General features: G+C 56.7%; 20 non-coding genes across 20 annotated transcripts; all 20 read left to right on the top strand.

The window, feature by feature from the left end:
- Positions 1-417: 417 nt before the first annotated feature.
- Positions 418-535, top strand: LOC136958233 (U5 spliceosomal RNA). Its single transcript, XR_010878503.1, has one exon. It is a non-coding gene; the product is annotated as a U5 spliceosomal RNA (small nuclear RNA).
- A 580-nt stretch (positions 536-1,115) lies between these two features.
- Positions 1,116-1,306, top strand: LOC136958154 (U2 spliceosomal RNA). Its single transcript, XR_010878435.1, has one exon. It is a non-coding gene; the product is annotated as a U2 spliceosomal RNA (small nuclear RNA).
- A 762-nt stretch (positions 1,307-2,068) lies between these two features.
- LOC136958232 (U5 spliceosomal RNA) lies at positions 2,069-2,186 on the top strand. The gene has a single exon (XR_010878502.1). It is a non-coding gene; the product is annotated as a U5 spliceosomal RNA (small nuclear RNA).
- A 536-nt stretch (positions 2,187-2,722) lies between these two features.
- LOC136958143 (U2 spliceosomal RNA) lies at positions 2,723-2,913 on the top strand. The gene has a single exon (XR_010878424.1). It is a non-coding gene; the product is annotated as a U2 spliceosomal RNA (small nuclear RNA).
- A 761-nt stretch (positions 2,914-3,674) lies between these two features.
- Positions 3,675-3,792, top strand: LOC136958231 (U5 spliceosomal RNA). The gene has a single exon (XR_010878501.1). It is a non-coding gene; the product is annotated as a U5 spliceosomal RNA (small nuclear RNA).
- A 578-nt stretch (positions 3,793-4,370) lies between these two features.
- LOC136958131 (U2 spliceosomal RNA) lies at positions 4,371-4,561 on the top strand. Its single transcript, XR_010878413.1, has one exon. It is a non-coding gene; the product is annotated as a U2 spliceosomal RNA (small nuclear RNA).
- Positions 4,562-5,330: 769 nt separating this feature from the next.
- On the top strand, positions 5,331-5,448 carry LOC136958230 (U5 spliceosomal RNA). Its single transcript, XR_010878500.1, has one exon. It is a non-coding gene; the product is annotated as a U5 spliceosomal RNA (small nuclear RNA).
- A 580-nt stretch (positions 5,449-6,028) lies between these two features.
- Positions 6,029-6,219, top strand: LOC136958119 (U2 spliceosomal RNA). The gene has a single exon (XR_010878402.1). It is a non-coding gene; the product is annotated as a U2 spliceosomal RNA (small nuclear RNA).
- A 760-nt stretch (positions 6,220-6,979) lies between these two features.
- LOC136958229 (U5 spliceosomal RNA) lies at positions 6,980-7,097 on the top strand. The gene has a single exon (XR_010878499.1). It is a non-coding gene; the product is annotated as a U5 spliceosomal RNA (small nuclear RNA).
- Positions 7,098-7,633: 536 nt separating this feature from the next.
- Positions 7,634-7,824, top strand: LOC136958108 (U2 spliceosomal RNA). The gene has a single exon (XR_010878391.1). It is a non-coding gene; the product is annotated as a U2 spliceosomal RNA (small nuclear RNA).
- Positions 7,825-8,595: 771 nt separating this feature from the next.
- LOC136958228 (U5 spliceosomal RNA) lies at positions 8,596-8,713 on the top strand. The gene has a single exon (XR_010878498.1). It is a non-coding gene; the product is annotated as a U5 spliceosomal RNA (small nuclear RNA).
- A 536-nt stretch (positions 8,714-9,249) lies between these two features.
- On the top strand, positions 9,250-9,440 carry LOC136958096 (U2 spliceosomal RNA). The gene has a single exon (XR_010878380.1). It is a non-coding gene; the product is annotated as a U2 spliceosomal RNA (small nuclear RNA).
- Positions 9,441-10,211: 771 nt separating this feature from the next.
- LOC136958227 (U5 spliceosomal RNA) lies at positions 10,212-10,329 on the top strand. The gene has a single exon (XR_010878497.1). It is a non-coding gene; the product is annotated as a U5 spliceosomal RNA (small nuclear RNA).
- A 580-nt stretch (positions 10,330-10,909) lies between these two features.
- Positions 10,910-11,100, top strand: LOC136958085 (U2 spliceosomal RNA). The gene has a single exon (XR_010878369.1). It is a non-coding gene; the product is annotated as a U2 spliceosomal RNA (small nuclear RNA).
- Positions 11,101-11,859: 759 nt separating this feature from the next.
- On the top strand, positions 11,860-11,977 carry LOC136958226 (U5 spliceosomal RNA). The gene has a single exon (XR_010878496.1). It is a non-coding gene; the product is annotated as a U5 spliceosomal RNA (small nuclear RNA).
- A 536-nt stretch (positions 11,978-12,513) lies between these two features.
- Positions 12,514-12,704, top strand: LOC136958073 (U2 spliceosomal RNA). The gene has a single exon (XR_010878358.1). It is a non-coding gene; the product is annotated as a U2 spliceosomal RNA (small nuclear RNA).
- A 771-nt stretch (positions 12,705-13,475) lies between these two features.
- LOC136958224 (U5 spliceosomal RNA) lies at positions 13,476-13,593 on the top strand. The gene has a single exon (XR_010878494.1). It is a non-coding gene; the product is annotated as a U5 spliceosomal RNA (small nuclear RNA).
- A 580-nt stretch (positions 13,594-14,173) lies between these two features.
- LOC136958079 (U2 spliceosomal RNA) lies at positions 14,174-14,364 on the top strand. Its single transcript, XR_010878364.1, has one exon. It is a non-coding gene; the product is annotated as a U2 spliceosomal RNA (small nuclear RNA).
- A 773-nt stretch (positions 14,365-15,137) lies between these two features.
- LOC136958223 (U5 spliceosomal RNA) lies at positions 15,138-15,255 on the top strand. The gene has a single exon (XR_010878493.1). It is a non-coding gene; the product is annotated as a U5 spliceosomal RNA (small nuclear RNA).
- Positions 15,256-15,791: 536 nt separating this feature from the next.
- LOC136958078 (U2 spliceosomal RNA) lies at positions 15,792-15,982 on the top strand. Its single transcript, XR_010878363.1, has one exon. It is a non-coding gene; the product is annotated as a U2 spliceosomal RNA (small nuclear RNA).
- The last annotated feature ends 347 nt before the right edge of the window (positions 15,983-16,329 follow it).

Here is a 16,329-nt window from a genome sequence, read left to right as displayed (position 1 = left end):
ACTGAGTGAGTGAGTGACAGAGAGAGAGAGAGAGAGAGAGAGAGAGAGAGAGAGAGAGAGAGAGAGCTGGCTGACATTCAGCGGGGCCGAGGTGAAAAACTGGAAGGCAATCGGAATGAGTTTTTTATCGCCGTGTCAGTCGACACCAACACGGAGTGGACTGGCTGGAAGGCGCATACGATAAACACGTACGGATCTTAATGGAGAAAAAGCCATCAATGAAATGGAGAAAGTGCGGTAAGGAAAGAAAAGCCAAGCGGGCGGGCCGAGCCCCTCTGCGGCCCGTGGCGTTTCCGCGCCTTTTTTTTCCCGAGAAGGATGCGGTTCGCCCCGGTTCTCCCCGGTTCGCCCCCGCGGACGGGTGAGTCAGGGCCAACGGAGGGGTTGGGGGTAGGCCGTTTGGGTCGTTTCAAATCGACGCTCTGGTTCCCCTTCAGCACGCACAAGCCTTTCGCCTTTTACTAAAGACTTCCGTGGAGGGGAGCGCCGACGAGTGGAACGTGGTATTTTTGGGAGGCTTTGCCCGAGGGAGGGCAGAGCCTGATGGACTTGTGACAAAAGCAGGGTGAGGTTGGCTTTGGGGTTAGGTGCGTGCCTGCGGGTAAGGCAGGTTTTGTCTTTGCTTCTTCTGTAGCTGTTTCAATTCTGTTGCCTTTTCCTCGGCTTTCCGCTTCCGTCCCTGCTTGTCCTGCGGCTTTTGGCCTCGGCTTTCCGCTTCCGTCCCTGCTTGTCCTGCGGCTTTTGGCCTCGGCTTTCCGCTTCCGTCCCTGCTTGTCCTGCGGCTTTTGGCCTCGGCTTTCCGCTTCCGTCCCTGCTTGTCCTGCGGCTTTTGGCCTCGGCTTTCCGCTTCCGTCCCTGCTTGTCCTGCGGCTTTTGGCCTCGGCTTTCCGCTTCCGTCCCTGCTTGTCCTGCGGCTTTTGGCCTCGGCTTTCCGCTTCCGTCCCTGCTTGTCCTGCGGCTTTTGGCCTCGGCTTTCCGCTTCCGTCCCTGCTTGTCCTGCGGCTTTTGGCCTCGGCTTTCCGCTTCCGTGGTTTCGGCCGTTCTCGGTGTGGTGACCGAGCGGCCCAGGTGGTGCACGGAGGGTCCGCGCGCCGGGGGCGTCCGATAATGCGGTCATCGCTTCTCGGCCTTTTGGCTAAGATCAAGTGTAGTATCTGTTCTTATCAGTTTAATATCTGATATGTCCTCCATGCGAGGACAACATATTAAACGGATTTTTGCAACAGGGAGTCGGAACAGGGGCTCGCTCCGTCCGCTCCGCGCATCGCCCCGGTATTGCAGCGTCTCCGGGAAGGGTGCAATCTTTCTAAGCGTGTCAAAGAGAAAAGCTAGTGAGGGAGGGAGGGAGGGAGGGAAGGAAGGAAGGAGGGAGGGAAGGAGGGAATGTCTGAATGAGTGAGGTTTGGGGGAGAGGGGTTTAGGTTAGGGCTAGGGTTTTTGGGGTGAGGGTCAAAAAACCCTCAAAAGGGGGGGGGGGGGGCCCCAACAAAGCGGAACAAGCGATCCCTACCAAAAAAACGGGGTGAAAAGGGGGTGTGGGCGGAGCCCTGTCGGCCGGTGGCGTTTTCCCGCCCTTTTAGATAAAAAAAAAAAAAAAACAAAAAAACAAAAAAAAAGTGAGTGACTGAGTGAGTGAGTGACTGAGTGAGTGACTGAGTGAGTGAGTGACGAGAGAGAGAGAGAGAGAGAGAGAGAGAGAGAGAGAGAGAGAGAGAGAGCTGGCTGACATTCAGCGGGGCCGAGGTGAAAAACTGGAAGGCAATCGGAATGAGTTTTTTATCGCCGTGTCAGTCGACACCAACACGGAGTGGACTGGCTGGAAGGCGCATACGATAAACACGTACGGATCTTAATGGAGAAAAAGCCATCAATGAAATGGAGAAAGTGCGGTAAGGAAAGAAAAGCCAAGCGGGCGGGCGAGCCCCTCTGCGGCCCGTGGCGTTTCCGCGCCTTTTTTTTCCCGAGAAGGATGCGGTTCGCCCCGGTTCTCCCCGGTTCGCCCCCGCGGACGGGTGAGTCAGGGCCAACGGAGGGGTTGGGGGTAGGCCGTTTGGGTCGTTTCAAATCGACGCTCTGGTTCCCCTTCAGCACGCACAAGCCTTTCGCCTTTTACTAAAGACTTCCGTGGAGGGGAGCGCCGACGAGTGGAACGTGGTATTTTTGGGAGGCTTTGCCCGAGGGAGGGCAGAGCCTGATGGACTTGTGACAAAAGCAGGGTGAGGTTGGCTTTGGGGTTAGGTGCGTGCCTGCGGGTAAGGCAGGTTTTGTCTTTGCTTCTTCTGTAGCTGTTTCAATTCTGTTGCCTTTTCCTCGGCTTTCCGCTTCCGTCCCTGCTTGTCCTGCGGCTTTTGGCCTCGGCTTTCCGCTTCCGTCCCTGCTTGTCCTGCGGCTTTTGGCCTCGGCTTTCCGCTTCCGTCCCTGCTTGTCCTGCGGCTTTTGGCCTCGGCTTTCCGCTTCCGTCCCTGCTTGTCCTGCGGCTTTTGGCCTCGGCTTTCCGCTTCCGTCCCTGCTTGTCCTGCGGCTTTTGGCCTCGGCTTTCCGCTTCCGTCCCTGCTTGTCCTGCGGCTTTTGGCCTCGGCTTTCCGCTTCCGTCCCTGCTTGTCCTGCGGCTTTTGGCCTCGGCTTTCCGCTTCCGTGGTTTCGGCCGTTCTCGGTGTGGTGACCGAGCGGCCCAGGTGGTGCACGGAGGGTCCGCGCGCCGGGGGCGTCCGATAATGCGGTCATCGCTTCTCGGCCTTTTGGCTAAGATCAAGTGTAGTATCTGTTCTTATCAGTTTAATATCTGATATGTCCTCCATGCGAGGACAACATATTAAACGGATTTTTGCAACAGGGAGTCGGAACAGGGGCTCGCTCCGTCCGCTCCGCGCATCGCCCCGGTATTGCAGCGTCTCCGGGAAGGGTGCAATCTTTCTAAGCGTGTCAAAGAGAAAAGCTAGTGAGGGAGGGAGGGAGGGAGGGAAGGAAGGAAGGAGGGAGGGAAGGAGGGAATGTCTGAATGAGTGAGGTTTGGGGGAGAGGGGTTTAGGTTAGGGCTAGGGTTTTTGGGGTGAGGGTCAAAAAACCCTCAAAAGGGGGGGGGGGGGGGCCCCAACAAAGCGGAACAAGCGATCCCTACCAAAAAAACGGGGTGAAAAGGGGGTGTGGGCGGAGCCCTGTCGGCCGGTGGCGTTTTCCCGCCCTTTTAGATAAAAAAAAAAAAAAAAAAATAAAACAAAAAAAAAGTGAGTGACTGAGTGAGTGAGTGACTGAGTGAGTGACTGAGTGAGTGAGTGACAGAGAGAGAGAGAGAGAGAGAGAGAGAGAGAGAGAGAGAGAGAGAGCTGGCTGACATTCAGCGGGGCCGAGGTGAAAAACTGGAAGGCAATCGGAATGAGTTTTTTATCGCCGTGTCAGTCGACACCAACACGGAGTGGACTGGCTGGAAGGCGCATACGATAAACACGTACGGATCTTAATGGAGAAAAAGCCATCAATGAAATGGAGAAAGTGCGGTAAGGAAAGAAAAGCCAAGCGGGCGGGCCGAGCCCCTCTGCGGCCCGTGGCGTTTCCGCGCCTTTTTTTTCCCGAGAAGGATGCGGTTCGCCCCGGTTCTCCCCGGTTCGCCCCCGCGGACGGGTGAGTCAGGGCCAACGGAGGGGTTGGGGGTAGGCCGTTTGGGTCGTTTCAAATCGACGCTCTGGTTCCCCTTCAGCACGCACAAGCCTTTCGCCTTTTACTAAAGACTTCCGTGGAGGGGAGCGCCGACGAGTGGAACGTGGTATTTTTGGGAGGCTTTGCCCGAGGGAGGGCAGAGTGATGGACTTGTGACAAAAGCAGGGTGAGGTTGGCTTTGGGGTTAGGTGCGTGCCTGCGGGTAAGGCAGGTTTTGTCTTTGCTTCTTCTGTAGCTGTTTCAATTCTGTTGCCTTTTCCTCGGCTTTCCGCTTCCGTCCCTGCTTGTCCTGCGGCTTTTGGCCTCGGCTTTCCGCTTCCGTCCCTGCTTGTCCTGCGGCTTTTGGCCTCGGCTTTCCGCTTCCGTCCCTGCTTGTCCTGCGGCTTTTGGCCTCGGCTTTCCGCTTCCGTCCCTGCTTGTCCTGCGGCTTTTGGCCTCGGCTTTCCGCTTCCGTCCCTGCTTGTCCTGCGGCTTTTGGCCTCGGCTTTCCGCTTCCGTCCCTGCTTGTCCTGCGGCTTTTGGCCTCGGCTTTCCGCTTCCGTCCCTGCTTGTCCTGCGGCTTTTGGCCTCGGCTTTCCGCTTCCGTCCCTGCTTGTCCTGCGGCTTTTGGCCTCGGCTTTCCGCTTCCGTGGTTTCGGCCGTTCTCGGTGTGGTGACCGAGCGGCCCAGGTGGTGCACGGAGGGTCCGCGCGCCGGGGGCGTCCGATAATGCGGTCATCGCTTCTCGGCCTTTTGGCTAAGATCAAGTGTAGTATCTGTTCTTATCAGTTTAATATCTGATATGTCCTCCATGCGAGGACAACATATTAAACGGATTTTTGCAACAGGGAGTCGGAACAGGGGCTCGCTCCGTCCGCTCCGCGCATCGCCCCGGTATTGCAGCGTCTCCGGGAAGGGTGCAATCTTTCTAAGCGTGTCAAAGAGAAAAGCTAGTGAGGGAGGGAGGGAGGGAGGGAAGGAAGGAAGGAGGGAGGGAAGGAGGGAATGTCTGAATGAGTGAGGTTTGGGGGAGAGGGGTTTAGGTTAGGGCTAGGGTTTTTGGGGTGAGGGTCAAAAAACCCTCAAAAGGGGGGGGGGGGGGCCCCAACAAAGCGGAACAAGCGATCCCTACCAAAAAAACGGGGTGAAAAGGGGGTGTGGGCGGAGCCCTGTCGGCCGGTGGCGTTTTCCCGCCCTTTTAGATAAAAAAAAAAAAAAAAAAAAAAAAAAAAAAAAAAAGTGAGTGACTGAGTGAGTGAGTGACTGAGTGAGTGACTGAGTGAGTGAGTGACAGAGAGAGAGAGAGAGAGAGAGAGAGAGAGAGAGAGAGAGAGAGAGAGAGAGAGCTGGCTGACATTCAGCGGGGCCGAGGTGAAAAACTGGAAGGCAATCGGAATGAGTTTTTTATCGCCGTGTCAGTCGACACCAACACGGAGTGGACTGGCTGGAAGGCGCATACGATAAACACGTACGGATCTTAATGGAGAAAAAGCCATCAATGAAATGGAGAAAGTGCGGTAAGGAAAGAAAAGCCAAGCGGGCGGGCCGAGCCCCTCTGCGGCCCGTGGCGTTTCCGCGCCTTTTTTTTCCCGAGAAGGATGCGGTTCGCCCCGGTTCTCCCCGGTTCGCCCCCGCGGACGGGTGAGTCAGGGCCAACGGAGGGGTTGGGGGTAGGCCGTTTGGGTCGTTTCAAATCGACGCTCTGGTTCCCCTTCAGCACGCACAAGCCTTTCGCCTTTTACTAAAGACTTCCGTGGAGGGGAGCGCCGACGAGTGGAACGTGGTATTTTTGGGAGGCTTTGCCCGAGGGAGGGCAGAGCCTGATGGACTTGTGACAAAAGCAGGGTGAGGTTGGCTTTGGGGTTAGGTGCGTGCCTGCGGGTAAGGCAGGTTTTGTCTTTGCTTCTTCTGTAGCTGTTTCAATTCTGTTGCCTTTTCCTCGGCTTTCCGCTTCCGTCCCTGCTTGTCCTGCGGCTTTTGGCCTCGGCTTTCCGCTTCCGTCCCTGCTTGTCCTGCGGCTTTTGGCCTCGGCTTTCCGCTTCCGTCCCTGCTTGTCCTGCGGCTTTTGGCCTCGGCTTTCCGCTTCCGTCCCTGCTTGTCCTGCGGCTTTTGGCCTCGGCTTTCCGCTTCCGTCCCTGCTTGTCCTGCGGCTTTTGGCCTCGGCTTTCCGCTTCCGTCCCTGCTTGTCCTGCGGCTTTTGGCCTCGGCTTTCCGCTTCCGTCCCTGCTTGTCCTGCGGCTTTTGGCCTCGGCTTTCCGCTTCCGTCCCTGCTTGTCCTGCGGCTTTTGGCCTCGGCTTTCCGCTTCCGTGGTTTCGGCCGTTCTCGGTGTGGTGACCGAGCGGCCCAGGTGGTGCACGGAGGGTCCGCGCGCCGGGGGCGTCCGATAATGCGGTCATCGCTTCTCGGCCTTTTGGCTAAGATCAAGTGTAGTATCTGTTCTTATCAGTTTAATATCTGATATGTCCTCCATGCGAGGACAACATATTAAACGGATTTTTGCAACAGGGAGTCGGAACAGGGGCTCGCTCCGTCCGCTCCGCGCATCGCCCCGGTATTGCAGCGTCTCCGGGAAGGGTGCAATCTTTCTAAGCGTGTCAAAGAGAAAAGCTAGTGAGGGAGGGAGGGAGGGAGGGAAGGAAGGAAGGAGGGAGGGAAGGAGGGAATGTCTGAATGAGTGAGGTTTGGGGGAGAGGGGTTTAGGTTAGGGCTAGGGTTTTTGGGGTGAGGGTCAAAAAACCCTCAAAAGGGGGGGGGGGGGGGCCCCAACAAAGCGGAACAAGCGATCCCTACCAAAAAAACGGGGTGAAAAGGGGGTGTGGGCGGAGCCCTGTCGGCCGGTGGCGTTTTCCCGCCCTTTTAGATAAAAAAAAAAAAAAACAAAAAAAAACAAAAAAAAAGTGAGTGACTGAGTGAGTGAGTGACTGAGTGAGTGACTGAGTGAGTGAGTGACAGAGAGAGAGAGAGAGAGAGAGAGAGAGAGAGAGAGAGAGAGAGCTGGCTGACATTCAGCGGGGCCGAGGTGAAAAACTGGAAGGCAATCGGAATGAGTTTTTTATCGCCGTGTCAGTCGACACCAACACGGAGTGGACTGGCTGGAAGGCGCATACGATAAACACGTACGGATCTTAATGGAGAAAAAGCCATCAATGAAATGGAGAAAGTGCGGTAAGGAAAGAAAAGCCAAGCGGGCGGGCCGAGCCCCTCTGCGGCCCGTGGCGTTTCCGCGCCTTTTTTTTCCCGAGAAGGATGCGGTTCGCCCCGGTTCTCCCCGGTTCGCCCCCGCGGACGGGTGAGTCAGGGCCAACGGAGGGGTTGGGGGTAGGCCGTTTGGGTCGTTTCAAATCGACGCTCTGGTTCCCCTTCAGCACGCACAAGCCTTTCGCCTTTTACTAAAGACTTCCGTGGAGGGGAGCGCCGACGAGTGGAACGTGGTATTTTTGGGAGGCTTTGCCCGAGGGAGGGCAGAGCCTGATGGACTTGTGACAAAAGCAGGGTGAGGTTGGCTTTGGGGTTAGGTGCGTGCCTGCGGGTAAGGCAGGTTTTGTCTTTGCTTCTTCTGTAGCTGTTTCAATTCTGTTGCCTTTTCCTCGGCTTTCCGCTTCCGTCCCTGCTTGTCCTGCGGCTTTTGGCCTCGGCTTTCCGCTTCCGTCCCTGCTTGTCCTGCGGCTTTTGGCCTCGGCTTTCCGCTTCCGTCCCTGCTTGTCCTGCGGCTTTTGGCCTCGGCTTTCCGCTTCCGTCCCTGCTTGTCCTGCGGCTTTTGGCCTCGGCTTTCCGCTTCCGTCCCTGCTTGTCCTGCGGCTTTTGGCCTCGGCTTTCCGCTTCCGTCCCTGCTTGTCCTGCGGCTTTTGGCCTCGGCTTTCCGCTTCCGTCCCTGCTTGTCCTGCGGCTTTTGGCCTCGGCTTTCCGCTTCCGTGGTTTCGGCCGTTCTCGGTGTGGTGACCGAGCGGCCCAGGTGGTGCACGGAGGGTCCGCGCGCCGGGGGCGTCCGATAATGCGGTCATCGCTTCTCGGCCTTTTGGCTAAGATCAAGTGTAGTATCTGTTCTTATCAGTTTAATATCTGATATGTCCTCCATGCGAGGACAACATATTAAACGGATTTTTGCAACAGGGAGTCGGAACAGGGGCTCGCTCCGTCCGCTCCGCGCATCGCCCCGGTATTGCAGCGTCTCCGGGAAGGGTGCAATCTTTCTAAGCGTGTCAAAGAGAAAAGCTAGTGAGGGAGGGAGGGAGGGAGGGAAGGAAGGAAGGAGGGAGGGAAGGAGGGAATGTCTGAATGAGTGAGGTTTGGGGGAGAGGGGTTTAGGTTAGGGCTAGGGTTTTTGGGGTGAGGGTCAAAAAACCCTCAAAAGGGGGGGGGGGGGGCCCCAACAAAGCGGAACAAGCGATCCCTACCAAAAAAACGGGGTGAAAAGGGGGTGTGGGCGGAGCCCTGTCGGCCGGTGGCGTTTTCCCGCCCTTTTAGATAAAAAAAAAAAAAAACAAAAAAAAACAAAAAAAAAGTGAGTGACTGAGTGAGTGAGTGACTGAGTGAGTGACTGAGTGAGTGAGTGACAGAGAGAGAGAGAGAGAGAGAGAGAGAGAGAGAGAGAGAGAGAGAGAGAGAGAGAGCTGGCTGACATTCAGCGGGGCCGAGGTGAAAAACTGGAAGGCAATCGGAATGAGTTTTTTATCGCCGTGTCAGTCGACACCAACACGGAGTGGACTGGCTGGAAGGCGCATACGATAAACACGTACGGATCTTAATGGAGAAAAAGCCATCAATGAAATGGAGAAAGTGCGGTAAGGAAAGAAAAGCCAAGCGGGCGGGCCGAGCCCCTCTGCGGCCCGTGGCGTTTCCGCGCCTTTTTTTTCCCGAGAAGGATGCGGTTCGCCCCGGTTCTCCCCGGTTCGCCCCCGCGGACGGGTGAGTCAGGGCCAACGGAGGGGTTGGGGGTAGGCCGTTTGGGTCGTTTCAAATCGACGCTCTGGTTCCCCTTCAGCACGCACAAGCCTTTCGCCTTTTACTAAAGACTTCCGTGGAGGGGAGCGCCGACGAGTGGAACGTGGTATTTTTGGGAGGCTTTGCCCGAGGGAGGGCAGAGCCTGATGGACTTGTGACAAAAGCAGGGTGAGGTTGGCTTTGGGGTTAGGTGCGTGCCTGCGGGTAAGGCAGGTTTTGTCTTTGCTTCTTCTGTAGCTGTTTCAATTCTGTTGCCTTTTCCTCGGCTTTCCGCTTCCGTCCCTGCTTGTCCTGCGGCTTTTGGCCTCGGCTTTCCGCTTCCGTCCCTGCTTGTCCTGCGGCTTTTGGCCTCGGCTTTCCGCTTCCGTCCCTGCTTGTCCTGCGGCTTTTGGCCTCGGCTTTCCGCTTCCGTCCCTGCTTGTCCTGCGGCTTTTGGCCTCGGCTTTCCGCTTCCGTCCCTGCTTGTCCTGCGGCTTTTGGCCTCGGCTTTCCGCTTCCGTCCCTGCTTGTCCTGCGGCTTTTGGCCTCGGCTTTCCGCTTCCGTCCCTGCTTGTCCTGCGGCTTTTGGCCTCGGCTTTCCGCTTCCGTGGTTTCGGCCGTTCTCGGTGTGGTGACCGAGCGGCCCAGGTGGTGCACGGAGGGTCCGCGCGCCGGGGGCGTCCGATAATGCGGTCATCGCTTCTCGGCCTTTTGGCTAAGATCAAGTGTAGTATCTGTTCTTATCAGTTTAATATCTGATATGTCCTCCATGCGAGGACAACATATTAAACGGATTTTTGCAACAGGGAGTCGGAACAGGGGCTCGCTCCGTCCGCTCCGCGCATCGCCCCGGTATTGCAGCGTCTCCGGGAAGGGTGCAATCTTTCTAAGCGTGTCAAAGAGAAAAGCTAGTGAGGGAGGGAGGGAGGGAGGGAAGGAAGGAAGGAGGGAGGGAAGGAGGGAATGTCTGAATGAGTGAGGTTTGGGGGAGAGGGGTTTAGGTTAGGGCTAGGGTTTTTGGGGTGAGGGTCAAAAAACCCTCAAAAGGGGGGGGGGGGGGCCCCAACAAAGCGGAACAAGCGATCCCTACCAAAAAAACGGGGTGAAAAGGGGGTGTGGGCGGAGCCCTGTCGGCCGGTGGCGTTTTCCCGCCCTTTTAGATAAAAAAAAAAAAAAACAAAAAAAAACAAAAAAAAAGTGAGTGACTGAGTGAGTGAGTGACTGAGTGAGTGACTGAGTGAGTGAGTGACAGAGAGAGAGAGAGAGAGAGAGAGAGAGAGAGAGAGAGAGAGAGAGAGAGAGAGAGCTGGCTGACATTCAGCGGGGCCGAGGTGAAAAACTGGAAGGCAATCGGAATGAGTTTTTTATCGCCGTGTCAGTCGACACCAACACGGAGTGGACTGGCTGGAAGGCGCATACGATAAACACGTACGGATCTTAATGGAGAAAAAGCCATCAATGAAATGGAGAAAGTGCGGTAAGGAAAGAAAAGCCAAGCGGGCGGGCCGAGCCCCTCTGCGGCCCGTGGCGTTTCCGCGCCTTTTTTTTCCCGAGAAGGATGCGGTTCGCCCCGGTTCTCCCCGGTTCGCCCCCGCGGACGGGTGAGTCAGGGCCAACGGAGGGGTTGGGGGTAGGCCGTTTGGGTCGTTTCAAATCGACGCTCTGGTTCCCCTTCAGCACGCACAAGCCTTTCGCCTTTTACTAAAGACTTCCGTGGAGGGGAGCGCCGACGAGTGGAACGTGGTATTTTTGGGAGGCTTTGCCCGAGGGAGGGCAGAGCCTGATGGACTTGTGACAAAAGCAGGGTGAGGTTGGCTTTGGGGTTAGGTGCGTGCCTGCGGGTAAGGCAGGTTTTGTCTTTGCTTCTTCTGTAGCTGTTTCAATTCTGTTGCCTTTTCCTCGGCTTTCCGCTTCCGTCCCTGCTTGTCCTGCGGCTTTTGGCCTCGGCTTTCCGCTTCCGTCCCTGCTTGTCCTGCGGCTTTTGGCCTCGGCTTTCCGCTTCCGTCCCTGCTTGTCCTGCGGCTTTTGGCCTCGGCTTTCCGCTTCCGTCCCTGCTTGTCCTGCGGCTTTTGGCCTCGGCTTTCCGCTTCCGTCCCTGCTTGTCCTGCGGCTTTTGGCCTCGGCTTTCCGCTTCCGTCCCTGCTTGTCCTGCGGCTTTTGGCCTCGGCTTTCCGCTTCCGTCCCTGCTTGTCCTGCGGCTTTTGGCCTCGGCTTTCCGCTTCCGTCCCTGCTTGTCCTGCGGCTTTTGGCCTCGGCTTTCCGCTTCCGTGGTTTCGGCCGTTCTCGGTGTGGTGACCGAGCGGCCCAGGTGGTGCACGGAGGGTCCGCGCGCCGGGGGCGTCCGATAATGCGGTCATCGCTTCTCGGCCTTTTGGCTAAGATCAAGTGTAGTATCTGTTCTTATCAGTTTAATATCTGATATGTCCTCCATGCGAGGACAACATATTAAACGGATTTTTGCAACAGGGAGTCGGAACAGGGGCTCGCTCCGTCCGCTCCGCGCATCGCCCCGGTATTGCAGCGTCTCCGGGAAGGGTGCAATCTTTCTAAGCGTGTCAAAGAGAAAAGCTAGTGAGGGAGGGAGGGAGGGAGGGAAGGAAGGAAGGAGGGAGGGAAGGAGGGAATGTCTGAATGAGTGAGGTTTGGGGGAGAGGGGTTTAGGTTAGGGCTAGGGTTTTTGGGGTGAGGGTCAAAAAACCCTCAAAAGGGGGGGGGGGGGGCCCCAACAAAGCGGAACAAGCGATCCCTACCAAAAAAACGGGGTGAAAAGGGGGTGTGGGCGGAGCCCTGTCGGCCGGTGGCGTTTTCCCGCCCTTTTAGATAAAAAAAAAAAAAAACAAAAAAAAACAAAAAAAAAGTGAGTGACTGAGTGAGTGAGTGACTGAGTGAGTGACTGAGTGAGTGAGTGACAGAGAGAGAGAGAGAGAGAGAGAGAGAGAGAGAGAGAGAGAGAGCTGGCTGACATTCAGCGGGGCCGAGGTGAAAAACTGGAAGGCAATCGGAATGAGTTTTTTATCGCCGTGTCAGTCGACACCAACACGGAGTGGACTGGCTGGAAGGCGCATACGATAAACACGTACGGATCTTAATGGAGAAAAAGCCATCAATGAAATGGAGAAAGTGCGGTAAGGAAAGAAAAGCCAAGCGGGCGGGCCGAGCCCCTCTGCGGCCCGTGGCGTTTCCGCGCCTTTTTTTTCCCGAGAAGGATGCGGTTCGCCCCGGTTCTCCCCGGTTCGCCCCCGCGGACGGGTGAGTCAGGGCCAACGGAGGGGTTGGGGGTAGGCCGTTTGGGTCGTTTCAAATCGACGCTCTGGTTCCCCTTCAGCACGCACAAGCCTTTCGCCTTTTACTAAAGACTTCCGTGGAGGGGAGCGCCGACGAGTGGAACGTGGTATTTTTGGGAGGCTTTGCCCGAGGGAGGGCAGAGCCTGATGGACTTGTGACAAAAGCAGGGTGAGGTTGGCTTTGGGGTTAGGTGCGTGCCTGCGGGTAAGGCAGGTTTTGTCTTTGCTTCTTCTGTAGCTGTTTCAATTCTGTTGCCTTTTCCTCGGCTTTCCGCTTCCGTCCCTGCTTGTCCTGCGGCTTTTGGCCTCGGCTTTCCGCTTCCGTCCCTGCTTGTCCTGCGGCTTTTGGCCTCGGCTTTCCGCTTCCGTCCCTGCTTGTCCTGCGGCTTTTGGCCTCGGCTTTCCGCTTCCGTCCCTGCTTGTCCTGCGGCTTTTGGCCTCGGCTTTCCGCTTCCGTCCCTGCTTGTCCTGCGGCTTTTGGCCTCGGCTTTCCGCTTCCGTCCCTGCTTGTCCTGCGGCTTTTGGCCTCGGCTTTCCGCTTCCGTCCCTGCTTGTCCTGCGGCTTTTGGCCTCGGCTTTCCGCTTCCGTGGTTTCGGCCGTTCTCGGTGTGGTGACCGAGCGGCCCAGGTGGTGCACGGAGGGTCCGCGCGCCGGGGGCGTCCGATAATGCGGTCATCGCTTCTCGGCCTTTTGGCTAAGATCAAGTGTAGTATCTGTTCTTATCAGTTTAATATCTGATATGTCCTCCATGCGAGGACAACATATTAAACGGATTTTTGCAACAGGGAGTCGGAACAGGGGCTCGCTCCGTCCGCTCCGCGCATCGCCCCGGTATTGCAGCGTCTCCGGGAAGGGTGCAATCTTTCTAAGCGTGTCAAAGAGAAAAGCTAGTGAGGGAGGGAGGGAGGGAGGGAAGGAAGGAAGGAGGGAGGGAAGGAGGGAATGTCTGAATGAGTGAGGTTTGGGGGAGAGGGGTTTAGGTTAGGGCTAGGGTTTTTGGGGTGAGGGTCAAAAAACCCTCAAAAGGGGGGGGGGGGGGCCCCAACAAAGCGGAACAAGCGATCCCTACCAAAAAAACGGGGTGAAAAGGGGGTGTGGGCGGAGCCCTGTCGGCCGGTGGCGTTTTCCCGCCCTTTTAGATAAAAAAAAAAAAAAACAAAAAAAAACAAAAAAAAAGTGAGTGACTGAGTGAGTGAGTGACTGAGTGAGTGACTGAGTGAGTGAGTGACAGAGAGAGAGAGAGAGAGAGAGAGAGAGAGAGAGAGAGAGAGAGAGAGAGAGAGAGCTGGCTGACATTCAGCGGGGCCGAGGTGAAAAACTGGAAGGCAATCGGAATGAGTTTTTTATCGCCGTGTCAGTCGACACCAACACGGAGTGGACTGGCTGGAAGGCGCATACGATAAACACGTACGGATCTTAATGGAGAAAAAGCCATCAATGAAATGGAGAAAGTGCGGTAAGGAAAGAAAAGCCAAGCGGGCGGGCCGAGCCCCTCTGCGGCCCGTGGCGTTTCCGCGCCTTTTTTTTCCCGAGAAGGATGCGGTTCGCCCCGGTTCTCCCCGGTTCGCCCCCGCGGACGGGTGAGTCAGGGCCAACGGAGGGGTTGGGGGTAGGCCGTTTGGGTCGTTTCAAATCGACGCTCTGGTTCCCCTTCAGCACGCACAAGCCTTTCGCCTTTTACTAAAGACTTCCGTGGAGGGGAGCGCCGACGAGTGGAACGTGGTATTTTTGGGAGGCTTTGCCCGAGGGAGGGCAGAGCCTGATGGACTTGTGACAAAAGCAGGGTGAGGTTGGCTTTGGGGTTAGGTGCGTGCCTGCGGGTAAGGCAGGTTTTGTCTTTGCTTCTTCTGTAGCTGTTTCAATTCTGTTGCCTTTTCCTCGGCTTTCCGCTTCCGTCCCTGCTTGTCCTGCGGCTTTTGGCCTCGGCTTTCCGCTTCCGTCCCTGCTTGTCCTGCGGCTTTTGGCCTCGGCTTTCCGCTTCCGTCCCTGCTTGTCCTGCGGCTTTTGGCCTCGGCTTTCCGCTTCCGTCCCTGCTTGTCCTGCGGCTTTTGGCCTCGGCTTTCCGCTTCCGTCCCTGCTTGTCCTGCGGCTTTTGGCCTCGGCTTTCCGCTTCCGTCCCTGCTTGTCCTGCGGCTTTTGGCCTCGGCTTTCCGCTTCCGTCCCTGCTTGTCCTGCGGCTTTTGGCCTCGGCTTTCCGCTTCCGTCCCTGCTTGTCCTGCGGCTTTTGGCCTCGGCTTTCCGCTTCCGTGGTTTCGGCCGTTCTCGGTGTGGTGACCGAGCGGCCCAGGTGGTGCACGGAGGGTCCGCGCGCCGGGGGCGTCCGATAATGCGGTCATCGCTTCTCGGCCTTTTGGCTCAGATCAAGTGTAGTATCTGTTCTTATCAGTTTAATATCTGATATGTCCTCCATGCGAGGACAACATATTAAACGGATTTTTGCAACAGGGAGTCGGAACAGGGGCTCGCTCCGTCCGCTCCGCGCATCGCCCCGGTATTGCAGCGTCTCCGGGAAGGGTGCAATCTTTCTAAGCGTGTCAAAGAGAAAAGCTAGTGAGGGAGGGAGGGAGGGAGGGAAGGAAGGAAGGAGGGAGGGAAGGAGGGAATGTCTGAATGAGTGAGGTTTGGGGGAGAGGGGTTTAGGTTAGGGCTAGGGTTTTTGGGGTGAGGGTCAAAAAACCCTCAAAAGGGGGGGGGGGGGGCCCCAACAAAGCGGAACAAGCGATCCCTACCAAAAAAACGGGGTGAAAAGGGGGTGTGGGCGGAGCCCTGTCGGCCGGTGGCGTTTTCCCGCCCTTTTAGATAAAAAAAAAAAAAAACAAAAAAAAACAAAAAAAAAGTGAGTGACTGAGTGAGTGAGTGACTGAGTGAGTGACTGAGTGAGTGAGTGACAGAGAGAGAGAGAGAGAGAGAGAGAGAGAGAGAGAGAGAGAGAGAGAGAGAGAGAGAGCTGGCTGACATTCAGCGGGGCCGAGGTGAAAAACTGGAAGGCAATCGGAATGAGTTTTTTATCGCCGTGTCAGTCGACACCAACACGGAGTGGACTGGCTGGAAGGCGCATACGATAAACACGTACGGATCTTAATGGAGAAAAAGCCATCAATGAAATGGAGAAAGTGCGGTAAGGAAAGAAAAGCCAAGCGGGCGGGCCGAGCCCCTCTGCGGCCCGTGGCGTTTCCGCGCCTTTTTTTTCCCGAGAAGGATGCGGTTCGCCCCGGTTCTCCCCGGTTCGCCCCCGCGGACGGGTGAGTCAGGGCCAACGGAGGGGTTGGGGGTAGGCCGTTTGGGTCGTTTCAAATCGACGCTCTGGTTCCCCTTCAGCACGCACAAGCCTTTCGCCTTTTACTAAAGACTTCCGTGGAGGGGAGCGCCGACGAGTGGAACGTGGTATTTTTGGGAGGCTTTGCCCGAGGGAGGGCAGAGCCTGATGGACTTGTGACAAAAGCAGGGTGAGGTTGGCTTTGGGGTTAGGTGCGTGCCTGCGGGTAAGGCAGGTTTTGTCTTTGCTTCTTCTGTAGCTGTTTCAATTCTGTTGCCTTTTCCTCGGCTTTCCGCTTCCGTCCCTGCTTGTCCTGCGGCTTTTGGCCTCGGCTTTCCGCTTCCGTCCCTGCTTGTCCTGCGGCTTTTGGCCTCGGCTTTCCGCTTCCGTCCCTGCTTGTCCTGCGGCTTTTGGCCTCGGCTTTCCGCTTCCGTCCCTGCTTGTCCTGCGGCTTTTGGCCTCGGCTTTCCGCTTCCGTCCCTGCTTGTCCTGCGGCTTTTGGCCTCGGCTTTCCGCTTCCGTCCCTGCTTGTCCTGCGGCTTTTGGCCTCGGCTTTCCGCTTCCGTCCCTGCTTGTCCTGCGGCTTTTGGCCTCGGCTTTCCGCTTCCGTGGTTTCGGCCGTTCTCGGTGTGGTGACCGAGCGGCCCAGGTGGTGCACGGAGGGTCCGCGCGCCGGGGGCGTCCGATAATGCGGTCATCGCTTCTCGGCCTTTTGGCTCAGATCAAGTGTAGTATCTGTTCTTATCAGTTTAATATCTGATATGTCCTCCATGCGAGGACAACATATTAAACGGATTTTTGCAACAGGGAGTCGGAACAGGGGCTCGCTCCGTCCGCTCCGCGCATCGCCCCGGTATTGCAGCGTCTCCGGGAAGGGTGCAATCTTTCTAAGCGTGTCAAAGAGAAAAGCTAGTGAGGGAGGGAGGGAGGGAGGGAAGGAAGGAAGGAGGGAGGGAAGGAGGGAATGTCTGAATGAGTGAGGTTTGGGGGAGAGGGGTTTAGGTTAGGGCTAGGGTTTTTGGGGTGAGGGTCAAAAAACCCTCAAAAGGGGGGGGGGGGGGCCCCAACAAAGCGGAACAAGCGATCCCTACCAAAAAAACGGGGTGAAAAGGGGGTGTGGGCGGAGCCCTGTCGGCCGGTGGCGTTTTCCCGCCCTTTTAGATAAAAAAAAACAAAAAAAAAAAAAAAAGTGAGTGACTGAGTGAGTGAGTGACTGAGTGAGTGACTGAGTGAG

This window comes from Osmerus mordax, chromosome 15 (assembly GCF_038355195.1).
Source record: "Osmerus mordax isolate fOsmMor3 chromosome 15, fOsmMor3.pri, whole genome shotgun sequence".
Lineage (NCBI taxonomy): Eukaryota > Metazoa > Chordata > Actinopteri > Osmeriformes > Osmeridae > Osmerus > Osmerus mordax.
The sequence above is the reverse complement of the archived record's forward strand: the minus strand, read 5'-3'. Positions and strand labels throughout refer to the sequence as shown.